This window comes from Asparagus officinalis, chromosome 1 (assembly GCF_001876935.1).
Source record: "Asparagus officinalis chromosome 1, Aspof.V1, whole genome shotgun sequence".
Taxonomy (NCBI): domain Eukaryota; kingdom Viridiplantae; phylum Streptophyta; class Magnoliopsida; order Asparagales; family Asparagaceae; genus Asparagus; species Asparagus officinalis.
The window spans coordinates 126,888,890-126,898,612 of record NC_033794.1 but is presented as its reverse complement, the minus strand read 5'-3'; the positions used below and the strand labels follow the sequence as shown (position 1 = coordinate 126,898,612).

Sequence of the window (9,723 nt, the reverse complement as noted above, 5' to 3'; positions counted from 1 at the left end):
TTTGTGACATTGAAGCTTTCAGGGCACGCGTTGACATGGTGGAAATCATATTGCAAGTAAGAGAAGAAAACAGTGTCGTGGAATAAGTTCAAGGAGTTGCTAAGAAAACAGTTCTACCCGATGGGATTCCTTGAAGAACGTTGGTACAAGTGGTACGACTTGCGCCAAAGATTCAATCCAACAGTTCAAGAATACACGACCGAGTTTCAGCAACAAGCGATAGTCCTCAACATTGCGACGAAAGAGTACTCGGTGTTTATGAAGTATATGACGGGTTTGAACGAATACATCCGGAAGAAGATGAAGCTATTCACGGTTGAGTCGATTGCAGAGGCGAGCGTGAAGGCTATTACCATTGAGGGCAAGTAGAAGAAAGACAACGACACAAAGGGGGAGGCCAAGCAAGTTGGAGACGAGTCTAGTGGTTCCCAACCTAAGGAGGAAAAGAAGAAGGATCCAGGAAAAACAGGACTGATTTGTAGTCATTGTGAGAAGACATGACATGTTGCTGATCGATGCTGGGAGAAGTATCATCATCTCAAACCGAAGGGGTTAAAGGAGGAGGAGAAAAAGGCATACGTGATAGCGCAAGGTCCGAAAGAAGTCACAAAGATGACAGAGCCCAACAAAAATCTCAACCTTATGGCAGGAAAACAGGCCGCGAAGGAGGACGAAGACCCCAGAAAGCAGCTCTTTGTTTTTAAGTTGCAAGTAAAGACCAATTTGGTGGATGCCATAGTTGATCCAGGCAGCGAAAAAAGTTTGATATCTGAGGCATTGGTTTAGAAACTGGGTCTGGAGACAGTCAAGCATCCGAAACCCTACCCTTTAGGGTGGATTCAGAAGGAGGCGGGGTTGAGTGTAGTTAATCAATGCACTTTCAGATTTGCACTCTACGAGTCGTATATTGACGAGGTCACGTGTGACGTAGTTCCATTGGATGTGTGTCAGGTTATGCTGATCAATCCGTATTTGTGGGATAGATATGCAATCTACGAAAGGCGGGCTCAGAAGTACACATTCATCAAAGACGGTGAGAAGTTCATATTTCGTTCGACATCTCTTCCGAAGGAGACAAACTTGGTGATGGTGAACCGAGCGAAGAGGCTAGTGAATGCAAGCAAGAAGTTTGTCTCGCTGTTCATTAGGCCTTATGAAAAGCCACTGAAAGAGGATTGCAATTTGGAGCGAAAGGTGACTATGACGAGATGCGGGATGAAGGAGTCGTTTCTAATCGGACGTCAAGGTCATGTTCCTAGCAAGGTCAGGTGGTTCAACAAAGAAGTAGGAGCTTGAGAGTTTTCTCAGCTGAAGTTCTAACTTGAACGGGACTTCAAGTTCCTAAATGGGAGAGCCATGCTACGGGTGTATCTTCTTCTTTGCTTCGGTAGCTTAGCGATCCTTATGTGAACTTGAGGATAGACGATTATCATGATAACTTGATAATAGAGGCGTGTGTGGAGCCGTTAGTGGCGGCGAAAGAGGTCAAAGTCAGGAAAACGGCAAGGAAAACAGAAAGCAGACAAGCACTTTGGTCGGTCGATCGGGTTTCCAACATCGGTCGACCGCGAAGGCCAGACCGCTCGACCGATCGTTCATCGTCGGTCGACCAAAAACGGATACGCATACAGGGTTAAAACCTCTATCTTTGGTAGGTCGACCGAACCAAGCACGCCGATCGACTGGATCGCGTTTCCTAGGTGAATCTGGATTCTTTTGACGTGTATTCCAAGTTCCATTAGGCTTGGTTATTTACGATTTTGTCATTCACGTTGTTAGACATATAAATAGGGATTGTTTAGGGTTTTAAACATCGGATTAAGAGAAGAGAGATTCTAATCAAGAGATTAGGGTTTAGAGAGAATAGAGAGATTGTTCTTTATTCTAGGGAGATTGTGAGAGAAAGATTTTGTAATATTCTATTCTTCATAATCTAGAGAAGATATTTTTCTTTGCTTATTGAATTGTCTTGTGTGTTTTGCTGTTTTCTTCTCAATCCCACATTTGATAATTCCGCGATCAAATGTGCTCTCTCAGCGACTCGTATCAGAATATTATCTCATATGACACCCAATATTATATACATATCCCTAATTTACAATCCGATATCGTGGATTTTATTTGTTCAATATTTATCCAATGTCTAATACTTTGTAGTAGTCCTTCGAAAGACTCTTCTGAAGTTTTCTAAGCAAAGTATATAATTTTAGGAAATAATTCAAAATCTTGAGACTTATTCAAAATATGATGCTTCAATTTTTCCACCTCCCCTTTACTATATAAATATAAGCTATATTGTAATGACCGTAAATTTCTAATACAGGTTTAAATAATTTTCTGGTATTTAAATATTAAATATTATTTTCTAAAAGAGTATTTGTATTTCCCCAATTTTTCTAGAATTTTCTACGATTTAAAAATACTGTATTGTATTATTTTAATAGTTTTGCTAATTATAAATTTAATTATTTCGGTAAAACTTTTAAATTAATAGTTAATTATTTATTATTGTTATTGTTATTAGTATTATTATTTTGATCATAAATTTTTAATAATTATTTGATTTAATTTTTTGGTATTTTTAAATTATATTTTAAAGGGGTATTTTTTCCCTGTGTTTTTCCTACGGTATTTCACCTTGTTTCTCTCTCTTCCTCTTCATCTCTCTCACTCTCTCTCTCCCCTACCCCACTTTCCCTAAAACCCTCCCCCATGTTTCCCGCATACCCCCACATCGTGATTCCCCCACTCCTCAAAAGAACCCCAGATTCATCTCTCTTCCTCTCGTTTTCATCTCCCTCTCACTCTCACACGTCCTCTCTCAATCTCTCTCACTATCATTCTCACACTCTCTCTCCCTCATCAGTTCTCTCCCTCTCTTCCTCTACAAAATCCCAACTCCAGCTCCCCCTTCTTCCTCATATCTCTCTTCCCCGCTCTCCTCACCACCGAAGCCCACACCAGATCCGAACCCGCCTGAGCACGCCGTCGACGAACACCCAGCATCACCTCGTGCTCCTCCTCCGTTCATCCTGCCGCGCCAACGCCTCCACCCTCCTCCGAGCTCATCCCAGCCCCTCACCGTGCCGCTGACCTCCGACCACCGCCCACACCTCAACCGCCTCCCTCCAGCCACGGACCTCCCCACCTCCGAGCTCCTCCTCCACCACCGTCAACACCATCTCCACCCTCCTCCCCTCTAGCTCCGCCACCCCCTTCAACCCCACGTCGCCCCTCCGACCACCGCACACGACCACCGCCTCCAGTTCACCGTCGTTGACTCCAGCCCAACCCCGTCGTCTCAGCCTCGCCGCTGCTCCGACGAGCTCCACGACCACCCGCGTCCTACCCTCCGTTCTCCACCTCCCCCAACTTCGAACCCCCTCCTCCACGAACTCCGACCAAGCCTCCACCTCCGACAGCCACCCTCGCCGAGCCCAAGCCCCGTCTCCGCTCGTCGTCACCCCTCCCACCTCCGGCGAGCCCGCACAGCGGGAAGAAGCTCCGAACAGCGAGCTCGGATCAGTGAGCTTCACTGCAGAAAACTGCAGTTCGGAGCCAACTTCGCGCGCGTTTTCCGGCCAACTCCGACCTCCGTTTCCGTCGATTCCTTCGCCGGTGCGTAGCCCTTCGTGTTATCTATCACACGGTATATTTCTTTCACTTGGGCTCCTTATGTACACCTCGTTATACTCGTTCGAATATCACACGTCGCATTAACACTCAAATTGTAATTTTAGCCGTCGACTCCGCGAAACCCGTCGTAACGCTGTGCAATCACCCCGACGGTCCCTACTACAGTCCGCGATATACCCGAGGCAAGATCCCACTTGCTCAAAACTGAATTTTTGTATTTATTATGAATTATCTGTAATTTTAGATTTGTCAATAATTATCTGCGTGGGATTGTTTGATGAATGATTTTAGATAAATCATAATAATATGATAATTAGTATTTTTAGAATAATTATGACAAATTAAAAGAATTTATTTTGGCAGCGGAATTATTTTTGGACAATTATAGTAATTAAAAAGAATTTATGTGAGAACAAAATCATTTTTTAGGAAAATTATAATAATTTAAAAGGAATTATCTTGGAAAAAGAATCATTTTAGAATAATTATAATAATTTTTAGAAATTATTTTGTGGAAGAAATCATTTTAGAATGACATATTTTTAAAAAGAAATTATGTTTGGGAAAATAGACTATTTTGAATTAATAAGAATTTATCTTATAAAAAGATTATTTTTGAATTTATGAATTTATTATTTTTAAAAGATTATTTTTAGAATTAATATAGTGAGAAAATAACTTATTTTGAAAAAGGGATTATTTTTAAGTAAATAACTTTATTATTTCAAAAGATTATTTTAGAACAATTTTATGATTCAAATTCTTAGTCTTGATTATCTGATATGCTATGATACTATTGTACATGATTAGTTGCATTGATTGTTCCTTGTTGTGATTGAGAACCGTTAGGAGTTTATGACTATAGTGACCTGTGTGACATGAATAAGACCTAAAGACATGTGTTGTGTTGACTTAGAAAAACGAGAAGAGTTGGGATGGGGAAGTTAATGTTCATGTGATCGGATATAGCTGTTGATGTATCTTCCAGGCTCGCGCCAGTGAATTCGTGTAGTCACTGGGGTTGGTTTGATGGGCTAAAGTGAATTCGTGTAGTCACTTTAGTCAGTGAATTTGTGTAGTCACCCGAGTTCTGCTTGAGTTCGGACCAGGCCGAAATCGGATTGCGTGTAGTCCTCTGACCGATTCGTGTAGCGGTATTGGATGCACGTAGGGGATTTGTGAACAGCCAGTTATCCGATGATAGGAGCGTTGACTCTGTGTGAGATGTGGACCACTGAGTTTTAGGTTGGTTAGTATTCGACCCAGTCACTGTATTCACATAGTTGTATGTTACCATTAGATTTCAGTTGCATGTATCATTATCTTTTTGTTATTATTATTATTATCGTAGCATGGAACATTAGACCGTTTTATTTGTTCATGTGAGATCTTGCCGTGCGCCATGCACCTGACGTACACCTGTTTTCTCTGGTGTGCGTCAGACTTAGGAGACGAACAGGTTCAGTTCGATGATGCCGCCGAACCAGTGTATGCTCAGCCGGAATGTCCTTCTGATGGAGTGGAAGAACAAACTGAAGCCTAGACGCATTTTCTTTTCTGTAGTAGCTAATAGAGCACTCTTGCAGTATTTTCTTTAGTTTGGTGACAGATTTGGTTATTTTGTTAGTATTTCCTTTTATGGACTATGTATTTCTTATTTCCTAGTTGAACTGTTGTTGTAGTAAGGGTATGATGAGCCCATATTTATGTCTGGGATGATTCACTATGGATGATATGTTTATTTCTTATTCTGGATTGTCTTTCTATTCTTGCTATTGTGATCGGGGACCTGTGATTGAGATTTATGTATTTGACGCTTAGCGTATTGGATTGAGAAGAAAAGAAAAAAAATGATAGTATATATATATTTCTCAATCTAATACGTCGCGGGCTTGTTCACGTTCCGATTTCCCAGTATTTTGGGAAGCGGGGCGTGACAGGTTTTTGTTGGTGGCCCACGCAGGTCACGGTCCCGAGTTCTCACTAGTAAGAATGTATTGGACGATTCAAATACATATCATTTTCCATCCGTAAGACTACAATTAAGTTCTTATATTATTATCTTAATAAACTATGTTTTAGTCCCTATTTTCCAAATATATTGTTTGATTTTAACATTAATTTTTCCTTTTGATCCTCGTTTCATTCAGAATTATGGTGGGTACTCGTAGTAATGGTAACCCATCTAGTGGCAATGGTCAGATGCCTGAAGCAGATCCGCAGCTGCTTTTAGCGATGATATAGGGGCTGGTGACGAACCAACAGTTCTTAGCTGGGCATTTGCAGCAGGAGCCTCAGCACCAGCATCCCCCTCGCTCGGAGCCTGGTGTTAGAGAGTTCCGATATATGCGGCCTCCTTCCTTCTCCGGTGCTGAAGGACCTCTAGCAGCAGAAGAATTCCTGAAGGTTACCGAGACTATCCTTACGGTGACCCGCATTGCCCCTGCAGAGTGGGTGGACCTTATGGACGTCCAGCTCACTGATACAGCTAGAATCTGGTGGGCTGCTGAGAAGACACACCTAGAGAGGCCGATTCTGTGGGAGACATTCACGGATCGCTTCAATATGAAGTATTTCCCTCAGTCAGCCCGAGATGAGCTCCTGCGTAGATTTGTCGAGCTTAAGCAGGGGAGTCGATCAGTCGACGAGTACGAGGCCGAGTTCTCTTCTTTGAGTCGATTTGCTCCTCACTTAGTTACAGACCCTGCGATTAGGAGGCATCAGTTCCAGAAGGGCCTAGACAAGTACATTAGGATGGCTCTGGCAGGTAGAGCTTTGGCGACCCATGATGCGGTGCTGGATGCAGCACGGGAGATTGAGAGCGTGCATAAGGAGCCTGAAGACTCCCACGTGATTCAGAGCAGGACACCAGCAGCTCCGGCCCGGAATGTTGAGCGTCCCCCTCCGAGACAGCAGCAGCAGGGTCCACAGAGGCAGCAGCACTCTCAGCGTCAGCCATTCCCTCAGAGTCACCCTTATCAGCGCCCGGGAGTGCAGACTCGCGGCCAACCTTCGGTGAGGTGTTCCTATTGCAGCTACCCTGGTCATACTCTGCAGGATTGCCCCAGGCGTCTTCACCTATGCTTTAGCTGTGGGTCCCCCGATCATATCAGTCGAGACTGTCCTCAGAAACAGCAGGCCCGGTTGCCCACACCTCCAGTTCGAACAACTCTTCCAGCTCCGCCTCGACCAGCCCCGGCAGCACAGCCTCAGCACAGATCCTATCCTCGAGCAGGGCCTCTTCCTCCACAGCAGCAGCGTTATCAGGAAGCGCACCGGCAGCAACCTCAGCGACAGACGTTCATGATGTCAGCCATAGAAGCTGAGGCGAACGATCGAGTTATCACTGGTAAGAATTGTTTATCTTAGTCTTAATTGCATATGAATTTTCTTATTACATAATGATACTATGAAAGGATTGTTTAAGAATACTGAGTTAGTTATGTTTACATCCTCCTATAATAGGCAAGGTCCTTGTTTCTTCCGTTCCTGCTTTATCACTCTTCGATTCTGGAGCCTCCCATTGTTTCTTGTCTCGTCGCTTTGCGAATACCCACTCTCTTCCTATAGCTCCTTTGACTACGGGCTGGAATATTAACACTGGCAGTGGTGTCTTAGTAGCATCCAGTGGTTATGAAGCATGCCCTGTAGTCATCTGCGGGAGGGAACTCTTCGCAGATTTTCTGGTGATAGATTTGCCGAGCTTTGATGCAGTTTTTGGGATGGATTGGTTGGGGTCGTTCTTTGCCACCATTGATTGTCGTCGTCGGAGCGTAGTATTCGAGATACCGGATCATCCGAGATTTGAGTTCACTAGTGGTAGCACATCGGCCGGACCTGTGGAGTTCAGAGCTAGACCGAAGAAGGCGACGTTAGCTGCGATGCAAGTGGAATCCGAGAAGCCAATTGTAGTTCGGGAATTTGAAGATGTGTTTCCCGACGACATTTATGGGTTTCCACCAGATCGAGCAGTTGACTATTATATAGAATTGAAGCCTGGAACTGCTCTGATTTCCAAGTCGCCTTATCGTATGCCTCCGGCAGAATTAGCCGAGCTTCGGACTCAGTTGGATGATCTTTTGCAGAGAGGCTTGATACGACCTAGTGTATCGGCCTGGGGAGCACCTGTGTTGCTTGTGGGTAAGAAGGATGGATCCAAGCGGATGTGCATCGACTATCGGGAGTTGAATGCTGTGACAGTGAAGAATAAGTATCCACTTCCCCGTATTGATGATATCTTCGACCAATTAGGAGGATCGAGAGTATTTTCTAAGCTGGATCTGCGGAGTGGATATCACCAGGTGAAGGTCAAGGACTCTGATGTTCCCAAGACTGCATTTCGGACGAGATATGGACATTATGAGTTCTTAGTGATGCCGTTTGGTGTGACTAATGCGCCAGCGACATTCATGAACCTGATGAATCTGGTATTCTATGATGTGCTGGACAAGTTTGTAGAAGTCTTTATTGATGACATAGTTGTATGTTACCATTAGATTTCAGTTGCATGTATCATTATCTTTTTGTTATTATTATTATTATCATAGCATGGGTCATTAGACCGTTTTATTTGTTCATGTGAGATATTGCCGTGCGCTATGCACCTGACGTACACCTGTTTTCTCTGGTGTGCGTCAGACTTAGGAGACGAACAGGTTCAGTTCGATGATGCCGCCGAACCAGTGTATGCTCAGCCGGAATGTCCTTCTGATGGAGTGGAAGAACAAACTGAAGCCTAGACGCATTTTCTTTTCTGTAGTAGCTAATAGAGCACTCTTGCAGTATTTTCTTTAGTTTGGTGACAGATTTGGTTATTTTGTTAGTATTTCCTTTTATGGACTATGTATTTCTTATTTCCTAGTTGAACTGTTGTTGTAGTAAGGGTATGTTGAACCCATATTTTATGTCTGGGATGATCTGTTGATGATATGTTTAATTCTTATTCTGGATTGTCTTTATATTCTTGCTATTGTGATCGGGGACCTGTGATTGAGATTTATGTATTTGACGCTTAGCGTATTGGATTGAGAAGAAAAGAAAAAAAAATGATGATAATATTTCTTCTCAATCGAATACGTCGCGGACTTGTTCACGTTCTGATTTCCCAGTATTTTGGGAAGCGGGGCGTGACAAAGTCACTTATTTTTGCAAGTGTGAAAGTTGATCCTGTTGGATTTAATCTAATAAATCTATTTGTGGGCACATATGATTAATCAATGTGTATTGCTATCTTTCAGGATAACTCACTAAAGTGATCAATTAAGTTGGGTTAATTTGGTATTTAAATATAATCATGGGGTTATATATGCAGATATCAGGTTGTAATTGTGATTTATTGAGGGGCTAAATTACAAAAGTACAACATCTATAAATAAGGGGTTATGGTCCCTAACCTAGGGTTACATTTCTCTAATTCTCTACACCCCCATCTAGCTAGAGAAATTCGGATTTAGAGAAACCCTAAGGTTAGAAGATCAAAACCCATCTCAAGATCAAGCAATGGATTCAGGTATAAGCTTCCGCTCTTTATGATTCTTGTTAATCTCTTTGAATTAATCATGGTTATATGGTTTTAGATCTCAAGTTTTATGATGTAGATCTAACAAGTTCATTATTAATAGGCACATTCCCAACTGCCCAAAGGTATGCATATTTGAGCACCCTAGAATACTTAAAACTTAATCTATTTTCCTCTATTTTCAGTTTGTTATTGACTTGACCGTCAGAAGGATCACCGGAGAACCCAACTCCGAATCCTCTAACATGTTGCATGTGTGCAGAATTATCTTTTTTGCTCGACAATGAGCCATCAAAAGAGAATAAGGAACCATAAGCTCTCCATGATTTGCTCTAAATCCCACCATTTAACTTTTGACATCAACAATACGCTAACACAGATTAAAATTTAGGTTAGTTTTAGAAAACACCCATGAACTTTTGGGGCTTTGCACTAAACTACTATGAACTTTGTAAATTAGACTAGACATCATGAACTTTGAGGTGTGTGCTGTGACAGAAAACGCTCCAAAACTTTCAGTTTTCCCCAACGGATCCCCAAAACCATGTTAGTAGCCATTGTAAAAAAGT

At 42.6% G+C, this 9,723-nt stretch overlaps 1 long non-coding RNA gene across 1 annotated transcript; it reads left to right on the top strand.

The window, feature by feature from the left end:
- LOC109837493 lies at window positions 6,617-8,517 on the top strand. Its single transcript, XR_002246302.1, has 2 exons — window positions 6,617-6,985; window positions 8,275-8,517. It is a non-coding gene; the product is annotated as an uncharacterized LOC109837493 (long non-coding RNA).